At 44.4% G+C, this 21,040-nt stretch overlaps 1 long non-coding RNA gene across 1 annotated transcript; it reads right to left on the bottom strand.

The window, feature by feature from the left end:
• Positions 1-2,173: 2,173 nt before the first annotated feature.
• LOC142589783 (uncharacterized) lies at positions 2,174-11,795 on the bottom strand. Its single transcript, XR_012829931.1, has 2 exons — positions 11,496-11,795; positions 2,174-2,792 (listed from the first exon to the last, which is right to left on the bottom strand). It is a non-coding gene; the product is annotated as an uncharacterized LOC142589783 (long non-coding RNA).
• Between the last annotated feature and the right edge of the window lie 9,245 nt (positions 11,796-21,040).

Below are 21,040 nucleotides of genomic sequence, written 5' to 3'. Positions count from 1 at the left end.
CTCGCCGCTAACGCACCTTCGGCCATTGCCGCGCACACTCACCTTTCCTTCTCCCCTTTAGAAGAACCCTACCTATATGCACTGTGCCGAGGAAAGCATATGTCACCTTTAAAAAGAAAATACCACTTGTCGAAACGTTGGCTCCCACTTCCACTTTGTTCTCGTTTTGCTCATCGTTTTGAACTTCCAACGCTCGCATTCACCGTGTTTTCCTAATTGAAGGTAAGGTCACAGTTGATGCCTTTGCACTACTCTTATTTCTTCTTCTCAAGTGCAGGAGAAACGAAAAGCACCCAAGCAGCAAAACCGACTTGCATAGTAGGATGATTTTGGCGTTGGGATACCACCCATTTAAGTACACTTCCGACACTGCTAAACTAGGTATTGTAACAACTGAGAGCCAGTAATGCAAATATACGATCAATATCATGTGTTACATGCAATCAGGTAACTTCTTATAGGAAATTTTTTTGTACTGCTGAGTGATTACCACGCCATCCTGACCGTCTTTCGTGGTATCCGAAAACTGCGAAAGGATCAACACATCGAAAAAAGGAATCGCCAAAGTGCTACATTCGGATCTCGAAGCGACAACATCATTTGTGATTCGTGATCAATGTGATTTTTTGTGCGTTCTTCAACATGAGTGTGGCAATTAGGTTGATTGAAATAATTGCCACCAACGAAGGGCACGATGGCCCCGTCATCCGCACGTGCAGTCACAGAATTTATTGTAGAGCTAAAACTGCAGCGCAACACCAAAAGCTTTTCTGTGTCATCCAATATTGCAAATGAGTATATTTCACTGCACCACGACCACGGAACAATCTCAAAACGATATCCGCGCTCTACGTGAAGATGTAAACATGTAGCATGTAGCCGCCAATGCAACGCACTATTTACGTTTTGCGTCGTTCAGCCAGTGTTCACTAGATGGCGACTCTCCTCGAGCTCGTGGCGAATCCACTAATGAACCATTTTTTGCAAGGGCGCTAACAAACCCGTGAGGCCGTCTATCAGGCGGGGCAAAACTGGCGGGCAGGCATGTGCCGCTCGCTGTAGGGGTGCTTGGCTGCGCGAAAAGGACCATTCGCCCCCAGCAGAGTTGCTTCTTTTGGAAGAATTTTAAGAGTAGCTTTCTGTGAGTATCGGTATATGTGGTGGTTGTTCGTCACAACCAATATTTGTGCTCTATCTGGTTCTGTGTCACATTTTCGGACGGGATATACATCGGAAATCTATCGTCTTGCTAAATATGATGCAACCCCCTGCCAAGGACGATTCTTCGGCTAGCCCCCCTCCCCAGGCGTGGGAGAGTGCGATCAAGACGGATGACCCAGAATACTAACTCATGTTCGCAAAAGGCGCTAATCCCTTCGCGGCCACATGGCCGCCGCGTTATCTCATCTGACATGGTAACGACTACTAACTTACCTCTCCAATAAAGTTTAATTCTCTCTCTTGTATGAACCTAGGACCAATGTTGCCGCAAATAATTGCCGCATGGTTGGTTAGTGCTATACGAAACATCCGGTTAGAGGCTTCATCACATTTACCACAGTAGACATGTTCCATACGAATGTAATATTACAACGTGAGTATTATCGGGGTAATTACTTTTTACTCTCGTTAAAGAACAAGGACATCCGGGCGCAATAATGACACAGTGGTTTGTGACGTTTTCTTCTGTGCGCACGTCTGCCCTAGCGATGCATAATCTATTTGTTGCTAACAAGCCCAGATGACTGAGGTACTACAAAAAAGTTAATGCAGTGAAACTGTTTACTCGAGCTGAACTGGAAAGTGCACGTCCTCTCAGCTGGATCGTGTATAGATGATCACGCTGCCGATTGAAAGAGCCCACAATGGCGCCATGGCTAAAGAATGAGATACATGTCAAATAGTTTGGTTGCTAGTATTTTAAGCTTACGAAAGGTAATTTTGCATTGCATAGGTAGGTTTCACCCTTGAGTCACTTGAAATCGTACCAATCCGGCACGAAAAGTGTTAAAATCACAGTAACTCACCATATCACAACTAACGTTGCAAGATGCCACTGGAAAGCATGAATGTCATCATATACCACAGCAAATAAGAATGCGGCACGGCGGCAGAATTCTACTGAGTTTGAGGCCACGTTCCTCCTCACCGAGAAATCAGATCTATTCTAGCATCCATCTCTTCACTAATGATTTATTGCAGAAGTGAAAAAATGAAACTCTTGACAAGCGCGATGCGTGATGGCGAATGCAGTTCGAACTTTTTTTTTTTTCGCATGATGCCTGGGAACGACACCCACAAGACAAATCCTGGAGTCCAGTATTTCACCCAACTCATTGTCTCCAGTACAATGTTCCTGACAAATCGCTTTCAGTTAATCAGTAATAATCGCACCACAAAATGCAATAACTCCTCAGTGAGTGATGGGGCTGTTGGAATTCGCCTTGACTTTTCAAGAAACATATCACGATACGCTATTTCGCCCTACAAAAAGAACCCAAGTAGCAGCTTAATCGATTTATTGGCTCGGCATGATGTGGGGTACTAAGCAGATGCATAGATCAGCTACGTGCTCACTTATCCCAACTACTCTGCTCGACCGGCACGTCTCCTACAACCCCATATTGGTACGCATCTGTTTCTGTCATCTCTGAAAAAGCCCCAGCGACAAAAGCATCCGCTTGCGCAGTCAGCAGTGCACGCTCTTGGACCTCGTTGAAACAGCTGGTAGCATTTCCACTCGCCGCAGGAGCTGCTTTCGCATTCCTTGTAAACTTGGCCTGCAGGGCACTCTGCATAGGCAATGCAACAATATACAATGAGAATTGTATGGAAGAGTCTGCATTAAAATTCATTTGGCTGTGCAATAAACTCTGTGGATAAATTGTCGCATGTTGCTCATACACCTATATTATGTTCCAACGGCCCATAGGCTCGAAAACACACATTGTGAGGCAATACAACAAGGTTCGCAATTATTATCATTAGCTTCTCTAAAGACTGTCGCAATAGAATAGTATATTGGATAAATTTTATTAAAGGTCCTGCAGGACGTGTCGGTAAGATTCATCTATAACACATATATCTGGCACGCATCCCCACCGCAGCTCCTACTTTACGCACAGTTGGAAAGCCTGGCCTGAAGGCGTTACCAGGACGGATGAATTTTTTACTCGCTTTTTCATGACCAGCTTGGTATTAAGAAAGCACATTACACTGGCACTGCTCACCCACGCAAAATACGTTTTTTCAACCCTAAAATGGTCAAGGAATATTCTTGCAAGACTAACATTTTTAAGAGTCGTTCTTCCCAAAAACCTCTCGACAGTGGAACGCCTTCTCTACTAATACCGTACAATGCACCAATGTTTCGTTGTTCTCTCACGCGCTGTCTTGAAATTTTCTCTCCTCATTGCTACTTGCTATTTATTTAGTTTTTTTTCTTTTTTTAGTGGTCTTTAGACCATGGCATAAAGTTGCATTGTCTTTATGCTCTTGTCTTGTAATATTTGTTTTTCCTTTTTTATCTATTCTATTTTTTCTCGCAAAACTTGGTAGTATTTGCTAGTTTGGCTTCATGATGAGTTGATTACAGGGATATGCTTGTTACGATCCCATGACGGAAATGCTGTGATGTCGCGTTTGCTTTTTACGCCTACCACTGCCTAAAGCCTGGCGCTCAGGCTCGTAGTATTCTTCTAATTCATAATAACAAGAAGAAACTTTATTAAAAAGAATGGTCTGGCAGTTTTAGTTGTGGAGGCACAGGTTGCGGCTCGAAGTCCTTGGACTCGGGTGGCACCTTTGGCTTGCACGATGACCAGAGCAGGTCTTTCAACTCCGTACTTTTGAGAGCCGCCTCTCAGCGGTGGCGACGCCGATGAAGAAGGTCCCCGGTGGCCGCCCCAGCTGGGGCTGTGTCGGGAATATGCGAGCTCGAGGCTTTCCGTACACTGGTAACGGTCGTGGTTCTTGACGCGTCGCGAACAGAGGTGGTTTCAGTACCGCTGTTGCCGGCACATTTCCTGAGCATATGTCGCAGCGTTGTTCTCATTCATTTGTCCGCGTGAACAAACTTACGCGACATGTCTTTCCTGGTAACGTACTGTATTCGATCAGGATTATTAAATTTCCGATTGTGTCCGCAGAGCTAGGTCAACATATGCAGTGGTCCTCAAGTTTGGGCGTCTCGGCTTCCATTACCTCAAAGTTGAATTCACTACTTTCATGACGCGAATCAAGTAACTCTCCGATGTAATGTCATTTATTAATGACAAGACGAGACTGTTCCAACGCACGTAATGCACTCAAGATTGAAAAAAGTCTCTTGCGGCCTGCTTCTTAAGCCGCCGTTTTCCTTATGGCAGCGGCCGCCACCGATTGGCTGGCTCTTTGTCGTCCAGAAGCGAAGGTGGTGCCGCAAATTCTGATGTGGTACGCATTTCTTTAAATGCCCACAGAACTGTGCTTGCTTGACCTCAAATTACCTTTGTTTGGCGCATTTAACGCGATAACAGGGCCTCGCAAATTACGTCGTTTCCGTGATGTGCGATCGGCATGAAAGGTGACATGGTACGTTTCTGTCGCATTCGTGTAAACACCGCTTCTGTAGTCTCGGATAAAGACCTCTCTCAGCGATCTCAAGTCTCCCTTGTTCTGTGTCAATGACAAATTCTGCGCCTATAAGTTCCTTCAAGTCATCCACTTTCATTGTCATCAGCGGCCATTGAATATGTTCTTCTTGAAACCGGCACTTGCAATTCTAGAACAATTTCTCGATATTTATGGATGTGGGGCCTTGTTTAGGCTTAATATGAAATTATGTCCAAACTATAAAATTTCGCGCTAGGATATTCAAAAATAAAAATAAATTCAAGACGTATATAAGAAACGCGAGAACTGTGGACGTGTCGCCCATTTTGATTTGAATAACCGCAAATTATTTTCGAATTAGCATGACAAGTAGCGCTTTTCATCGTACTGCCACGTATTGAGAGTAAATGGCCAAGTAAAGAACAGTGTATAGATGCCCGGAGCTTTCAGTGAAATATTCCAACTCCAATTTCACCGTTCATCATTCTATCTGAGATGTTGATAAGTGCAATCTCACTAGTACACTTATGTGCAACCTGCAAGACAAACCCATGCTGCACCGCCAACAAAGCAGCACGAAGAAATCTGAGCACGAGTGCTGGGTACGACGGTCCGAGTTGTGAGGCTAAAGCGCTGTCTATGCACTACTTATGCCAAAATTTACCGGGAACCACACATAGGTATGGTAGCTTTCGAGAAAGCGCAGTACTCATCTGTTTGGGCAAGTTGTACTTCAGAAGAAGGTCAGCATTTGACCCCGTGTCAGCATGTTTCTCAGCAAATGCGCTAGCACATGACTTTCTTCGAGCTACGTCTGTAGACAGCATACGAAAAACTTACTCATATCTTTTGCACTGGTGTCTTTAAAGGAAATGCTCTTTTGACACCATCGCATTCACTCACTCGTCGTGAAATGACATGCTGTTTTGAACCCATTACATTATATATAAGAGCCATCCAGCACCCGTCTTCCTTGCAGGTCGTATTAAGTTTCATGTAACCTTGGCACTTGCTTTATTTGCAAAGCAAGTTTGTATAGCAACGGATTTTAAACGTGCTGAAGTTCTCTTTTCAGAATATGGCATCAAGCAGAAGGCTGTGCTGTTAGTATAAGGACTAGTACTGCAACACAATTTCAGGTTGAGATGGGTAACTTTATTGCATTAAAAACCACGTAGAAGCAAATTTAAGCTATGAATTTCGCAGCGTCATTTGCATAACCGAAACAAAATATTATCTTTGCACAAAATAAATTGACAAGCTGAAGTACTACATTCGTACAAATTAAGGGATATCTAGGATCTTTTCTCTTAGGGCTAAACTGGCTATGAAGGTTGTCAGCACTTTTTAGAACCCGTGTCACTGGTAAATCGTTCAAGTGTTATTATTTTAAATTTTCTTTGTGCATCATTTCGCTTCCTTATTCCTCTTTTTCTCCTTACCTTACGTAGAGAAATTCAGCAACCCAGTGCTCTTAATCTTAAAATCATCAAACCCACTAGCTGGCTCACATGTTTGAAAAATATTGGTGTAAAAGCACAGAATCAACGTCGCAGGCATTAAAACTTTTCTCACAATGGGCGTCATAAGATTTCCAATACTAATAATTCATTCCCTACATAACTGAGCTGTTCAGTTTTGTTTTCAATACCTTTAGGGGCATGATGATATTCTGAAGATGATGCTGTTGAGCAATTTAGGCATCTCAATTGGACAAAGAAAAGAAGACTAGCACGATCATTCCTTTCCAAATTTGTGATGACAGACACTGAGTTACCGGGCAGATTTCTCATGCCTCATATATAAGGAGGTAGGCTTAGTGAAAAAGTGGATGTCAACGTATTCCTGTCAAATTTTGTGCAAGCATCTCGCAAAAGCGGTGCCAGCTTAAGCATTCCTACTACCGAACACCATTTTATTAGGTGAAGGCCAGGGCAGCTCGATAGCAGCTTCCATATTTATTTGCTACCTTGGCACAATGACTGACCTAAATAACGTAGCTGATAAATGCATCTTTATACTAATAAGGCAGACGCGCCATATAAAAAACGATCTCACCTTTATAGTACCAGTGCAGGCATTTGGAGTTTATTGTAAGGTGCCCTACCGTAAATTATTCTTCTAAGAAAAGTTATTTCGTAAAACAAAATATAAAGGGTTATAATGCGCTTTCCGTACAGGCATGTCGTACATTACTTTGAGGGTCTGAAATTAGGCGTTCCAACTTCAGAGCTTTCAGCGATTATGCAGCATGCAGCAGTGAATTCTGACTACATCTCATCTGCAACCAGGCTACCACACATGTACTGTGCGAAAGCTATCCATTAGCATTGCTGTTTAGTATAGGTCTCGCTTTCGCAGACCTGCTCTTAGAAATCGACATTTTCTATAGTTTATCGCAATTTTTGTATTAGTCAGTCTTAGTTCAACTCTGCATAAAATAAACGTATTTTTATTCTCTATAATTACGGCGTTGTCGGTATAGATTCGGAAGCCACGAGCTCCTATGAGGAGAATCAGCAGCCAGGGCCCCTGGGGCATGGTCTTTTGCTCTGAACAGCAGGAGTTATACAGATGCCCAGGAGAGCAGCAGGAGGCTCAACACTGCAATTGTCGCCATTAGGAAAACGCGGGTATTTGCTTCAAACAAAATCTTCCATTCGCTCAGTGTGTAATATATAGTCACAAAAGGTCAAAAAATAAAATAACCTGCATCATATATTTTGCACATTTCATCAATTTTGGCAAGGCCCCATTGTTTCCTAAGAAAGCTCACGTTTACCGCGTTGCTTCTCTGTGGCATCATCTGTGGCACTCATCTAACGCCTCGTTTTGCATTCATGAGAGCCCCAAAAGATAGTGTATGTTCTGCAACAAAAGCACACATTTGATCTTCACTTGCATGATGGCATCTGAAGAAAAGAAAGATCCCGTTATAGTGTCAGTTACCATAATAATTTAGCAGCTGTAATTGCAACATGGCCGGTTATTCTCAAAAAATTTGTGAGGCCACTAGGGTATTAGAGCCGAGGCTACGCTCACAAATGAGTTGCTTACAAAGGCCTCATGCGGTGCTTATCTTCGAAGCATTATACCTCATCTTTCAGCGGGAAGAGCTGATGCGAAAGCCTCAAATGGCCCACTAATGAAAAAACCAGCGTGTGTCATATGTAACAGCGAATTGGCACGTAAACTCGGATCCCCATTGACTGCAACGCCATGTCACAAGCTGGGTCTTCGTGTTGAGCAGCGCACCACCATAGCCGCTAAGCGACCACGGCTACTAAGTTTGGCAAATGCGTGTACTCTTTTCAAACAATTTATTGGAAGCAGCAACAACCTGCAACTTCAAGAACGCACGATCAGTCGTGCAGATGGGTGTGATAAAGAGCGGTAGAAGAGAAAGAAAGCGATTAAGATGTTAAAGGAGAGCGTTTAACTAAAGTGTGTTGCCATGCCAGTTGGGGATGGCCGATACATATTAGCGTGGCAAAAAAACTATAAAGATATAAGTCGTACAGGGAAATAACAAACAATGAAACGCACACGTGAAGCATAACACAGCGCACGTATGACTTTTTGCAAGAATTTTGCCAAGGAATATTGATAACACAGCCCGCATCACTTAAAGCGGAGTTTCTTAAAATTTTATGAGTGGAGCTGGTTTTGTCGATACCTACCTATGTACGCCTTCACGTACATCTCGCGAGCAATAGCTACCACAAGTAAAAATTACAGGGAAAAAGTCATTAATTGAAAGTAAAGCGGTGAAGCATAGTTACAGCAGATTTCTTACATTGCGTGGGAATTCATAAACTTTGTGAAGTGAAAGAAGGAGCAAAACGGAAGTTTGATTGAATAAACATCAGGCACAGAATATTAAGAGGCATGGCGTGTATTGTAGCAGGGGCTATCACTAGAAAAGCTTCTAAAGTGTGCTGGCAATGAGCTTTAGCGTTCTGAGCTTAACCTAAGTATAGGAGCAAAAGCTGAACTCAGCTAATTCAGCTTATTGTCTCATTTCTTCTTGAATCCATTTTATAGTAAGATGTGGCCTGTGCTCCATATATCTAATATGTCTTCTCCTAATTCATTAGGGAAAAGACAGCTGCCTTATTTTGGGTCGTTCATTTGAGGTGTGTACCACATGAAGTCGCAATCAGTTATTCGTCACTGCAGTGTGCTGTTCTAGTGCCACTCGCGCAAGCCCTGTAGCCTAAATATAAGCTAATATATCGAGTAAATCTGCATTACGTCCATGAGTGCTTTAAATAACGCTGTCCTGAGTTCTGCTACAGTCAGTCAATACTTAAGGCTTTGCAAAAGTAATGGCTTCCGTATGGACTGAATCGTGCATATCCCGCGCATGGTGAAAAAGGTGTGAGGGAAGCTTCCACTTCCACACAGTCGTCGTGGTTGACCAAGCACCCGTGCATAATGACATCCACGGAACGCGTTTGGTGCCTCTTCGCTAGAAACTGCATGATGATATCGGCACCTGCACTGAGTAATAGCGCCGCATTAAGTCCTTCCTTCCCCACATTACGTCGTCGCTTGCGGCTACTAATCGGTGTGCGTCATTACCTCTTTCTCTCTTCCTGAACTCGGCGTCATCCTCCGTCACCAGCTTTGCTCTCCTTTTCACAAAATACTACTAACCCTACCACACACCACAGTATCCAAACACGTGGGATGCCAAACAGAAATGATTGCCATAAATGTAGCTGACGCAGTGAGCTCAATAACGTAAAGCAAGAAAGAAAACTCACCTGCAAACAAGCGCGAAACTTAGCCTATCATCCACACCCTTGTTACCCCAGAAGATACCTTCGCTCTAAAACTATGCTGCGCGGAAGCATCACAAAGATCCTACGCGAAAAAAGCCCGACCCTAATAGCTGACAGTGCCAAAGAGCTGTCCGTCTATAGGTATGACCAGTCCAGTTGATTGTTATTACTAGTTGTATACGTAATTACGGCAGGCTGCGAAATACAAGGCGTTTAATTTCTCGACCTGCATTTATATAACGACTTGAGGAAATAGCCACCGCAATAATTAAGCATCTCTTACATACGCATGAATGCTTTTTGTTGCATAAGCCAAGCATCTGAAAATCACCACAATGCCACGAATCCAGGTACGAATGGGTATCATGCTGAACGATCAAGACAATATTCTGCGATTACAAGTAAAACATCGAAATTTGAGCATTACGTAAGTCTGTATTTTTTTAGTATCTCTTGTAAATTTAGAACGATATCTCAAAATCTTGATGCCCTTTTCTTATGACATATATTTCAGACTTTATCACGCATGAAAGGTAAGGTGTGTCGTTATTGATTTGAAGGAAGAACTGAGTGAAGACTGGAAGAACAAGTGGACCTATATCTTCTTTCCAGAAAAAAAGAAGTCGCTATCTCCCAAATATTTTTTTAGAAATTCTTCAAAGATCCGGCAACATATGCTGTATAGATTGATGCACACGAGATTTCTGGCATACGTGGAGCAGCAGAAGGCGGCCGCTGCGAGAGAAACTTGAACCGGTGACGTCTTGGTCGAAAGCCGAACGCCATAGCTACGAACTTATACCGCGACACTTGAAACAACTTTACTCGCAGTGAAAATCAATTTAACGAACGGTCGTTTGGACACCCATGTCCTTTATGGGAGTCACGAAAGTTATCTTTAATTGACTCTCAGGTAGGGCGCAAACGAGATTGCATTAATATTTTAGGATATATGGCTGTACACGGAGCAAACCACCGACCATACCTTTACAACATCTGATGAATGATTAGTCCAGGAAAGGAACGTCCCACGTCACTCAAATTATAAGTGCCACCATTTTAGCTGTCAGACCTTGTCTTTTTTGTCCTTGAAACAGACGTATCTAAGTCATTTCGCAGAAAATGCCTTGAACTACAACTTGTATTGATGTCTATAATTTGTCGTGAAAGCTTCAAAATTTGCTGCAATAATGAAAACTGTATGAGGGCTCTTATGTATTGTTTTTAGGTACGGACCCATCGTAGCAGGCTCGTAAGCATCCAGGTGCGTGTAATCTATTTATCCCATCGGTTTTTCCCAGAACACGGCAAATAAATTAAAATGAAAAATGAAAAACTTTAACGAGCTTGATCTTCGCACTGAGAGTAATGTGGGGGGGGGGGGGGGCGAGATCCTATCTGCGTCATACATCTGTATTGATGCAATCAGTCGTGCCATTATTCTATTCCCACATGCAGATATCTGCTCAGAACAACATATACGCGTGCCATCAGCGCGACTGATTTTCTTGAATAACAGAGAAGTACGACTAACAAGCAATGTACATTTGCACGTAATCTCCTCTAGCCATGTTCTGGGTGTGAAAGTCGAATAAACTACAGAATTGACACAAGATAAAAGCAGTGGCGTGAAACGGACCGGGAAGCAGAACAGTTGACGAACACATACACACGCGTGTCCGGTGATTCATCAATCACGAAAGTAAAATTTTTGCCTCCTTGATAAAGCATATTCAGGAAACTTCAAGCGCTACAGAGGACAGCGACCATGGGAAGCCTGCTTCGACTGTTTTTTCACATGTGCTCGAATAGCATTCACCTAATCATCCAGACATGAGCGGTAAAATAGAGTACTGGAGACCAATAACGCCGCAGCGTATTACAATGTTTTGCATTTAGGACGTTCCAGACCGTGGGGTTAATAAATTTATATCTGCCAAAATAGATAAGTCAGGCTTGTAGGATACGTGCTGAAACTGCCCACAAAAGGTTTTTTCTGAAGCACTCTTCCCAGTTCTTCAAAGAGCGGCATTTTATAATATTTGTTATCTAGACCACAGAGTATGAAAATAACTCCTATGCAGTGTGTAGTGAAACAATAAATGTGGAACATACGCTTCGGTCTGAAACCACCCACGGACCACCAAGGAGCTCTACTAGCAGCTCTGGCTGATAAAGCTGCTGTTTCTTCTTGACCTTTAACGGGTAGAATTGAAGCACACACCATCAATGCCAGCAGAAAGTGAAGGATACACATTGTTCTCATTCTAAATTTGCTGGTACTCCCGGCAAAGCCACGTATCTATATCTAACCAAGACAATGCTAAGAAATGGCAAGCTGTTTTCGAATATCTTGTTCCTAGAAGTAAGGACAGGTGAAATTGATAGGAAGCACTTTTCATATTTATATGCCAGTATTTTCTGTAGCTGCAAGCCGTGCTGAGGCGCGAGTGGTAACCGGTTCGCACCATTTTTATTTTCAGGTGTTAACTTCAATTGTATTCACCTTCGTACAATGCACGGTTGACATCAGCACAGCGGCAGAAAATAGTAGGCAGTAATGACGTCATGAAGCATTAGGTCTGGATAGTACCCTGTATTTTACTCTTTCATATATGACGCATAGTGGCGGCAACCAATATAAATGGTATTCTTCGTCGTACAAAACAAAATACAAGACTTCGAAATGAAAAGGATAATACTTTACGACCACTTGGCTGCATAGTAACACGAACTTCTTTCTAGCTCAACCTACTGCTCCACTACAGAATAGCGTCATATTCGAATAAAACTTATGATTCATATGGGTTACCTCAGAGGAAAAGTTTACCTGCAGCATTTCTAAATCAGTTCTGCAATTTTTGAAGTGCTAGGAAAGCACAACTGTTTCACACGCGACTAAAATGCAAACTTACTTGCAGCGTCAGGCAGGATCCTTGTTTTGTTACTGTAAGAACATATCCCACAATTCAAATGCTTTAGGCATGCAAGACCCTTAATGCAATGCAGCGTTACCACGGTGCGATATCACACGCAGGAAGTCTAGTGCCGTTACTGGGGTAGCCTTCACCATCGATTTGGTTGAAGGCACAGGAATTTGCTCCTCTACATTTGTATCCACGTTTTCACAATTTGCCTCTTGATTCTCTCAGGTTCCTTTAGCTAGACGGTGGTTTAAAGATAAGCTGCAAAACTATAGCAGCCTCCGGCGTGACCACGCTTTCCAGGCTTTATATTGTTCTCTGCTTTAGCATCAGGGTGATGGCTGAGAGGACGCACGATAACGAAAAATATGTGCAGTCGCTGAGAAGTGAAACCACCCATTGCTATTCTCTATGACTGTAGTTTGAATCCATTCGGGGTAATGCGCATTTTAAAGCGTATAGCTTTCTACGGTAGTATCGTTTGTTGGTGCTCGGTGGCTGTTAGACGCAGGTTGCAACAAAGGCGTCGACTCAAGAAGCGCAGGGCTGTGTTTGCAGGGTGCTTTCATTGCGGAATTCCAACTGTCACAGCTATTTGATATTACCGTGCGCTCCACCTATACCACTACCACTAGACTCTTCACATATCAAACTACCGCTAGACGGCTCTGTTTGCTATAGGACTGCGCAATCAAACAGCAAATGGTGCCAAAACATTGGAGAGATACGATCTCTCCATTGCTATTCACAGCGTGTTTACAGGAGGTATTCAGAGACCTGGATTGGGAAGAATTGAGGATAAGAGTTAATGGAGAATACCTTCGTAACTTGCGATTTGCTGATATATTGCCTTGCTTAGTAGCTCAGGGGAAAAACTGCAATGCATGCTCACTGACCTGGAGAGGCAAAGCTGAAGGGTGGGTCTAAAAATTAATCTGCAGGAAACTAAACTAATGTTTAACAGTCTGGGAAGAGAACAGCAGTTTACGATAGGTAGCGAGGCACTGGAAGTGGTAAGGGAATACATCTACTTAGGGCAGATAGTGACCGCGGATCCGGATCATGAGTCTGAAATAATCAGAAGAATGAGAATGGGCTGGGGTGCGTTTCGCAGACATTCTCAGATCATGAACAGCAGGTTGCCATTATCCCTCAAGAGAAAAGTGTATAACTGTTGTGTCTTACCAGTACTCACGTACGAGGCAGAAACCTGGAGGGTTGCGAAGAGTTCTACTTAAATTGAGGACGACACAACGAACTATGGAAAGAAGACTGATGGGGGTAACGTTAAGGGACAAGAAAAAGAGCCCATTGGGTGAGGGAACAGACGCGAGGTAATGACATCTTAGTTGAAATCAAGAAAAAGAAATGGGGGGGGGGGGGGCATGAGCAGGACATGTAATGAGGAGGGAAAATAACCGATGGTCATTAAGGGTTACGGACTGGATTCCAAGAGAACGGAAGCGTAGCAGGGGGCGACAGAAAGTTAGGTGGGCGGATGAGAATAAGAAGTTTGCAGGGACAACATGGCCACAATTAGTACATGACCGGGGCAGTTGGAGAAGTATGGGAGAGGCCTTTGCCCTGCAGTGGGCGTAACCAGGCTCATGATGATGATGATTATGATGGTATCTGACTGAAAGAAAGATCCCTTTGTAGCGTCTGCTACCTTAAAAATTTACCAGCTGGGACTGCAACATCGCGTTAGTCCTGAGAAATATTCTTACGCCACCAGGGTACTGTAGGTGAGGCTACGCTCACAAACTATTTGCTTACAAAGCCCCATGCGATGCTTATCTTTCATTGAATACCTAAGCTTTGAGCGCGAAGAGTTGATGCGAGAGCCTCAAATGACCCGCTGAGCGAAAACGCCAGCGTCCGTCGTCTGTAACAGCGAAACGGCACATAAGCTCGGATTGTCGTTGGCTTTTACAAGCTGCGCCTCGACGCTGCAGAAATGGTGGAAAGGAAGTTCGGCTGCTGAAGTAGCGTGCCATGTGTTACGTGAGGGGAGAGGGCATCGCCGCGAAGCCTAGTCACCCTCGCTGTCGCTCTCGGCACTCGCGCTCGTCGATGGAGCGGGGCGAGAGAAAGGGCTTACCTGCTCTGCAATAGCGCTCCAGGGATTGCGTGACGTGAGAGGCCATCACCACAACGCCTCGCCCAATGTTTTTTTTTAATTTTTTTTTCCCTTTCGGACTCTGTCTTGGTCTTTTCCGAAAGGCAGTTCAGTTTCGTTCGGCATATTCGCGCATCTTTATTGTGTACACGACAGTTTCACGTGGTCAGTTTTCGCAGTTTTGTGGCGTCGCACGAAAGGCAGGAGAAGTGGGTGCAGCCCGAAAACATTTTGACCAATCGCGGAATATTAGGCATGAATGATGCCTCGAATTACGAAGCAAACGTCTTTTTCTTTCTTTCCGTTTATTCATGCGTAATGAATGTGTACAAGTCATATCAGGAGGGGGAACTTTCGCAGTTTTCGTGCAGTCCCTTGACAGAAAAGTGACGTAGGGGCGACCAGAAAAAAAACTTTTGCACATTGTGGAAGGCTGATTTCTGCGAAGTGGAAAGTGGTGCTGTAATCTGTGGCGTCGTCAATCCGCGGTACCAGCGCATGTGACGGGGATCACAGCTCCTGCAAGGGGCGATGGCGAGTGGCTACGAGTAAGGCTCGATGTGACGCTCCCTTGGGTGTTGTCGCCGCTGACACTGATGGCACGATTTCCCAACGACGAAGGGCCGCTGTCGTCGTTGGTGGAACGAAAGCGTGAGGAGAGAAGCGTAGTGCCGCGCAAGAAGTGCGCCTCTTTGGAAACAAAGCGCGCTACTCACAGCGTTCTCTTCGTAATGTAAACAGTGTACCTATATAAGGATAATACAGAATATTGATGCTTGAAATGAAAACAATATAGAGCTGCGCTCAAATTCTGCATTAGGGGTATCCTAAACGTAGGTGAATTTTCTTTCTTTCACTTCGCTTAGAGCCTGTGCCAGACATCGAAACTCCTTACATTAACAGTGTTTTCACTTTGCTTTCGCTGTGAAATGAACCAAGTGTGCAAAAAGCGAGTACTTTCTGGTGTGTGTGTGTGTGTGTGTGTGTGTGTGTGTGTGTGTGTGTGTGTGTGTGTGTGTGTGTGTGTGTGTGTGTGTGTGTGTGTGTGTGTGTGTGTGTGTGTGTGTGTGTTAAATCTTCCTCCTGAACACGTGGTCTCACAAGAACGACAAAGAATATACGCCCGTCGAAATATTCCAACTCCACAGGTAGACCAAATTTTTTTTTATGGTCACCTTGTGTTAATATTCTTTTCAGTGTTGTGAATGTAGCTGTCGAGTCATAATATAGAGCAAAATGGTGAGAAAGCTGCCACATCTATTGGTGCCTTTTGGGCCACAGCATCGGTCTCATGCACGGTATCGGAGTGCACGGCGTTCTTTTTTTCTGCTATCGACCTTCAATCAATTCCCGACGACGTTTTTTTTTTGTTGGTACTGTTCTGGCGCATTTTCGCTCCCAATTATATGATATAAGAGAACACTTTCACTAATTCAACGGTTTACTGACAGCAACCAACGCCATTGGCCGGTAGTCTCGTTTCCGCATGTCTCACGATGCTTGCAGGAAATTCTCTGTTATATCACTCCACTGTCACAAAAGAATTCGGAAAAGTAGGCACATTTTCTCCTGTATATTTATTTATTTATTTATTTATTTATTTATTTATTTATTTATTTATTTATTTATTAGAAATACCTACAGCGCCCGAGTTGGGCATTATCGTAGGGGGTTAATTACAAACATAAAGGTCTTAAAGGTGCTGCATTTACCTCACGAGGACTCCTCTGTCCTTTAGTGTACACTTGTACATGCAACTTCTTTAATGAGAAATCGCTTGCCAAATGTGTTTGGCACCTTCTCGGTGTTGAGGAACCAGGAATGAGAAATTTCGTGTGATGAAAATGAGACTTCATCGGCGCAGAGAAAGAAGGTGCAGAAGTCAACGCAATATTTAATGGGGCTTCAAGAGAATTCGATGACATTATGCGCAGGACATCAGTACATTCTTTCCTGATAATGGAAAAAATGCGCACTTTTTTCATCGCTACTTGGGTCTCGTACTGGGCTATGGTAGTAGCATACTGCTAGCGACGCCCTTCGGGCACTACCACCGCCAAAGGCATTTTTCTTGTTCATTTCTGTGCAGCGGCCTCACACAGAAGCAGCCGCTACGGCAACCTAGCCTGCAAGCAGGGGATTTGTGCTGTCCTATCTGGTACCATTTCTCGCCATAGCTGATGCTATGACATAGCTTATAAATTTTACTCTATGGGCATTCTGCATGTTTGCAAGTTTCCTTTTATAACAAACCAAAGTTCCAAGCAGTAAAGAGTTGCTATAGCTTATAGCTTGCCGAATATATTGATTAAACTTTTAAAAGACGCTGTGTAATGAGAACTGGTTTTCAGACATATTAGGCAAGTTTTTCAGGCCTCATTCTTGTGAGGCGCTGGTATCTCTACAAACGCAATATTTAATGCAGTTGAAGACTGCGCAGTCCGTTTCATATTATTAATTTACTGCTGTCGCGCGCCTAACTTTCGTGAAGGCAGCGATACGACTATCATTAATTACAAGTCGCAAATAACATCAAAGCATGCAGTTATTTCTCAAGATGAGCCACTCTCCAAAAGCCTAATGAACTCACGAAAGCGTCGACCGACACGCCTCTGATCCACGTCGCAGAGCGTATCTATTTATGTACCGACGGCTGGGGTGCGGGAAGCATCGTGTGATTGGCTATATCATTCAGCTACCCATAGCCCCTGCTGCTTTTCCGCTTCCAACGCAAACAGGAACATGCACATATGCTTCTCAGCGCATAACGGCTGCAATAAGCGGTTGCAAACTATAACCGTGCTAATAAGCAGTAGTGGCTAAGCAGCGTTTACTGTACCCTGCAGGAGTGTCGGCGTCAGCAGGGGTTTGATGTGTGGCGACACCACGCACCCGAGCCCAAGAGGGTTGGACCCTCCTGCGTCTAACCGTGCGCGCCTCAGCCGTGTCCGGAGAAAACAGAGTCCTGGGGGTTGTGCCAAAGCCGGTTTGGACCTTTAAGGTCCCTCGGCAGTGGCGACACACCCCTTTGACCTCCGCTTTACGTAGACGGCGCCCTCGGAGTGACACACCCGGGGGATACCACCGGTAGCCTTTTCCTGTCCCTCTATTCAATCTATTACGTTCCTATCTAGTTACATTTTCTCTCCTGCGCTCTCATTTCTTCCATTTTTTGTGTTTCTGACAGGTCGCTTTAACTAACCTGGTATGGTTTATCCAACCTTGAGCATGGCGCATTCGGTTATAGCAGCAATGCATGGCTGGCGTGTGCAAGTCGTTACTCTGTCAAACTTGTAGCGTCGCCTTGTTGGGCTCCTTGGTAGGTCGCTGCCATTGCTGCCGAAGTAACAACATCTCAAATGCATAAGGCATCGTTCCCTTTGCTACCTGATCATACCGCTGCAAAGCGTGTACGCACTGAAGTCTCCCTGAACTTCTTCGTACAACACAAATAATCTTTTCCACGCTACTACATTATCTCCAGTGATAAACCTGAAAAACCAGTAAGAGGCATTTCACCTTTGCATCCATGGAAATCCCTAACAGGCACGATTAGACCAGACTACAAATCTCGCAAGATGGCAAGCGGCGACTTCCTCCTTGAGGTTCGTCAAAAGTTGCAACATGACAAACTTGCAAGACTCACATCCGTTGCTGACATCCCAATAACAGTGACTCCACATCACTCCGGGAACACAGTCCAACACATGATCTCTGATGCGGACTTGTTAGAACTAATCGAAGCACAACTATTGCAAGGCGGATAAGAGCGAAATTTCATTAAGGCAAAAGGAATAAAAATCTGGCGAGACAACAACGAAATTCCAACAAAGCATCTGGTCATTACATTTTCGTCTGAAGTTGTACCTGAGACCATCGAGACAAGCTATACTAAAACCCGTGTCACGCCCTATATTTGTAGCCCTTGACGGTGTTTCAAATCCCGGAAGTACGACCACCGCTCGCAAAGCTGCGCAGGTCAACTCACCTGTGCAAAATGTGGCCACAAAAGTCACTCCTCACTAGTCACTAGGCGATCACCCGGAATTTTCCCGATCGTGCGTAATGTGGAAAAAAAGGTAAAGAAATAATTACATTGAAAACGAAAGAAAATATCTCATTCAACGAAGCCAGAAAAAGGTGCTCAGTTTTTCACAGTACAGGTGACGCGGAGGTGGCGCGTCAGGTGACAGCCCTGCATCGGCCTTCGCCACTTCCGCGGCCCGTGCGCAGTGAGCCTTTGGGTGTGAGCCAGCCCCCACGGTGGCAATAAGCAAAGTACTCCGCTCACCCAGTAAGAGCTCGGCGACTCCTGGGCCATCGGGCCACAAGGCCTCTATGCACCAGTGGAAGCCTGAAACACGAACAAGCCGCCTACAAGGGCGGGCATCCAGCGCCTCCCGGGAGGAAATGGATACAACACCTGCGCTGCAGGTGCCGGAAGAGCAGCGTGGATCAATCGACCACGCCAAGAAAGAAAAACAGAAGATCATGGGTCCCGGCAAGAACACATCCATATAAATTTGAATTTCTCCTGAACACACAGGACACACTTTTTAAAACATTACAATGACCATGAAGATAATGCATAGGAATACCAGAGGACAAATCCATTATCTGCACGGCATGACTCAATTATTATCTCCATATCAGCAGGAGTGGTTCTGCGTCCAGGAGGCACATTTAAATTCAAAAGTGAATTTTCTCCTGCAATACGGTATTTTGCAGACTGCGACGACGCTGTTGCCTCGTCTGGTGGGATATCAAGTATTTGGTAACTTTGACAACTATTTGGTAACTCTATCTTCTTTATACCTATCGCCCAGACATCAGCTCAGCAAAACAGACTTCTGCAACCTCATTGACTAGCTCCTGGAACCACAGATTCTCACTGGAGATTTTATTGCTCATGTAAGGAGGGTTATTGGACGAGTCCAACAAACGGGCGGTAGCTCGGAACAGTACGCAAGGAGAACAAGTTGGTGGTGTTCGGGCCCCGATCTCGTACCCTCCGCTCATGATGATAATCGGGATGTCATTCTCTTCCTTTCTTCGTTACACTCATAACTATTCTTGGGGAGACTCCCGTTGCGACAAGAGAGGCCAGCTAATAGTGAACTTTCTTTTATCCTCTCTTGCGTGCCTCTTCAATAAAATAAGTCCCACGTATTACAATGTACAACATAGTTGGTGCTCTTCAATATATTGAGCAATTAGTTCTACGGCTATGTTTCAGTATTTAGAATGTAGTGCAATGAAAAACGCCTTCGCAAGTGACCACTTCCCTGTGACCTTAAACCTGATACAGCAACACGAATGCCATCCAGATGTTCCTCGGTCGATGCTATCATCTGCCGACAGGGATCATTTCAGAGAATCAAGTTAGATGTCACAAGATTTGTATCAGTGAATTTAGCATAGACGACGCAGTACCGTGTTTTGCCAGTTTTATAATAGACGCAGCAGAATATGCATCCCAAAGACAAAAGGGAACTCATGCGAAAAACGTGTCCCCTGGTGGAACGATGACTAGGCAGGCGCAAAAGAAACACAACAAAGCCTGGGGCATTCTTCGTCGATATGCTCATGCGGAAAACCTTAGTGCATTCGAACCGATGAAATCGCAAGGAAGGAGCACGCGAAGGCAAGCAAGTAGGGTATGCAGGGAGAGGCTTCTTTCCGGTATTAATTCGTACACACAGAAGGTGAAAGTATAGGACGGGCTGAGAAGACTGGAGAAGCATCAAATCCGTCCCTTGCCCTTACTAAACGAACAAGGAGAGTCTGAAGGACCAAGCCCGCTCTCTTGGTGAGAACTTTGAGGGCGTTTCTAGCTCTATGCACTATGCTTTGTCTTTCCTGAAAAACAAAGAAATGGAGGAACGGAAGACACCCAACGGCAAATGTAGCCCAAACGAACCTTTTAACCAGCGTTCTGTGTTGCTGAGCTGAAAGCTTCCTTAAACACGTGTCAGCATTCTGCTCTTGGTCCCGACAGAGTTATGTACGCGATCATTACACACCTTCACAAAGACACACAAATCACACTACTCGCACTCTTTAGTACTCTCTGGGCAGCTGGGCATTTTCCATCCTCATGGAAAGAAACTACTGTAATGCTGTGCTAAAGCTATGCAAGGATCCCGCCTCAGTAACGAGCTATCGTCCGACAGCGTCAACAAGTTACCCCTGCAAGTTCTTTGAAAAAATGATGCATTGTCGCTTTCTGCATTATCTTGAGCGGGACAAAGTGCTTGATCCCTACCAATGTGGATTTAGGGAAGGCCGGTCAACAACTGATCACCTCGTGCGTGTAGAGGCCAATATTCGTGATCCTTTGTCCATAAGCAATTCTTGTCCATTTTTCTTGACATTGAAATGGCCTACGAGAAACCACGTAGCGCTATGGAATCCTCCGAGACTGTCACTAATGGGTACCGCGGGGAACATGCTGAACGTTATTGAGAGTTACCTGTCGAAACGTATTTACCGCGGAAAAATAGGCAACATACCCTTTGGTTAATTCACACAGGAAACTGGGGTACACCAAGAAGGCGTCCCTAGCTGTATGCTTTTTATTGTGACGATCAACACGCTCCGTTATTCACTACCTACAG

The sequence above is a fragment of the Dermacentor variabilis genome, chromosome 8 (genome assembly GCF_050947875.1).
Source record: "Dermacentor variabilis isolate Ectoservices chromosome 8, ASM5094787v1, whole genome shotgun sequence".
NCBI lineage: Eukaryota > Metazoa > Arthropoda > Arachnida > Ixodida > Ixodidae > Dermacentor > Dermacentor variabilis.
Note: the sequence above shows the minus strand (reverse complement) of the source record. Positions and strands in the feature narration are given on the sequence as shown.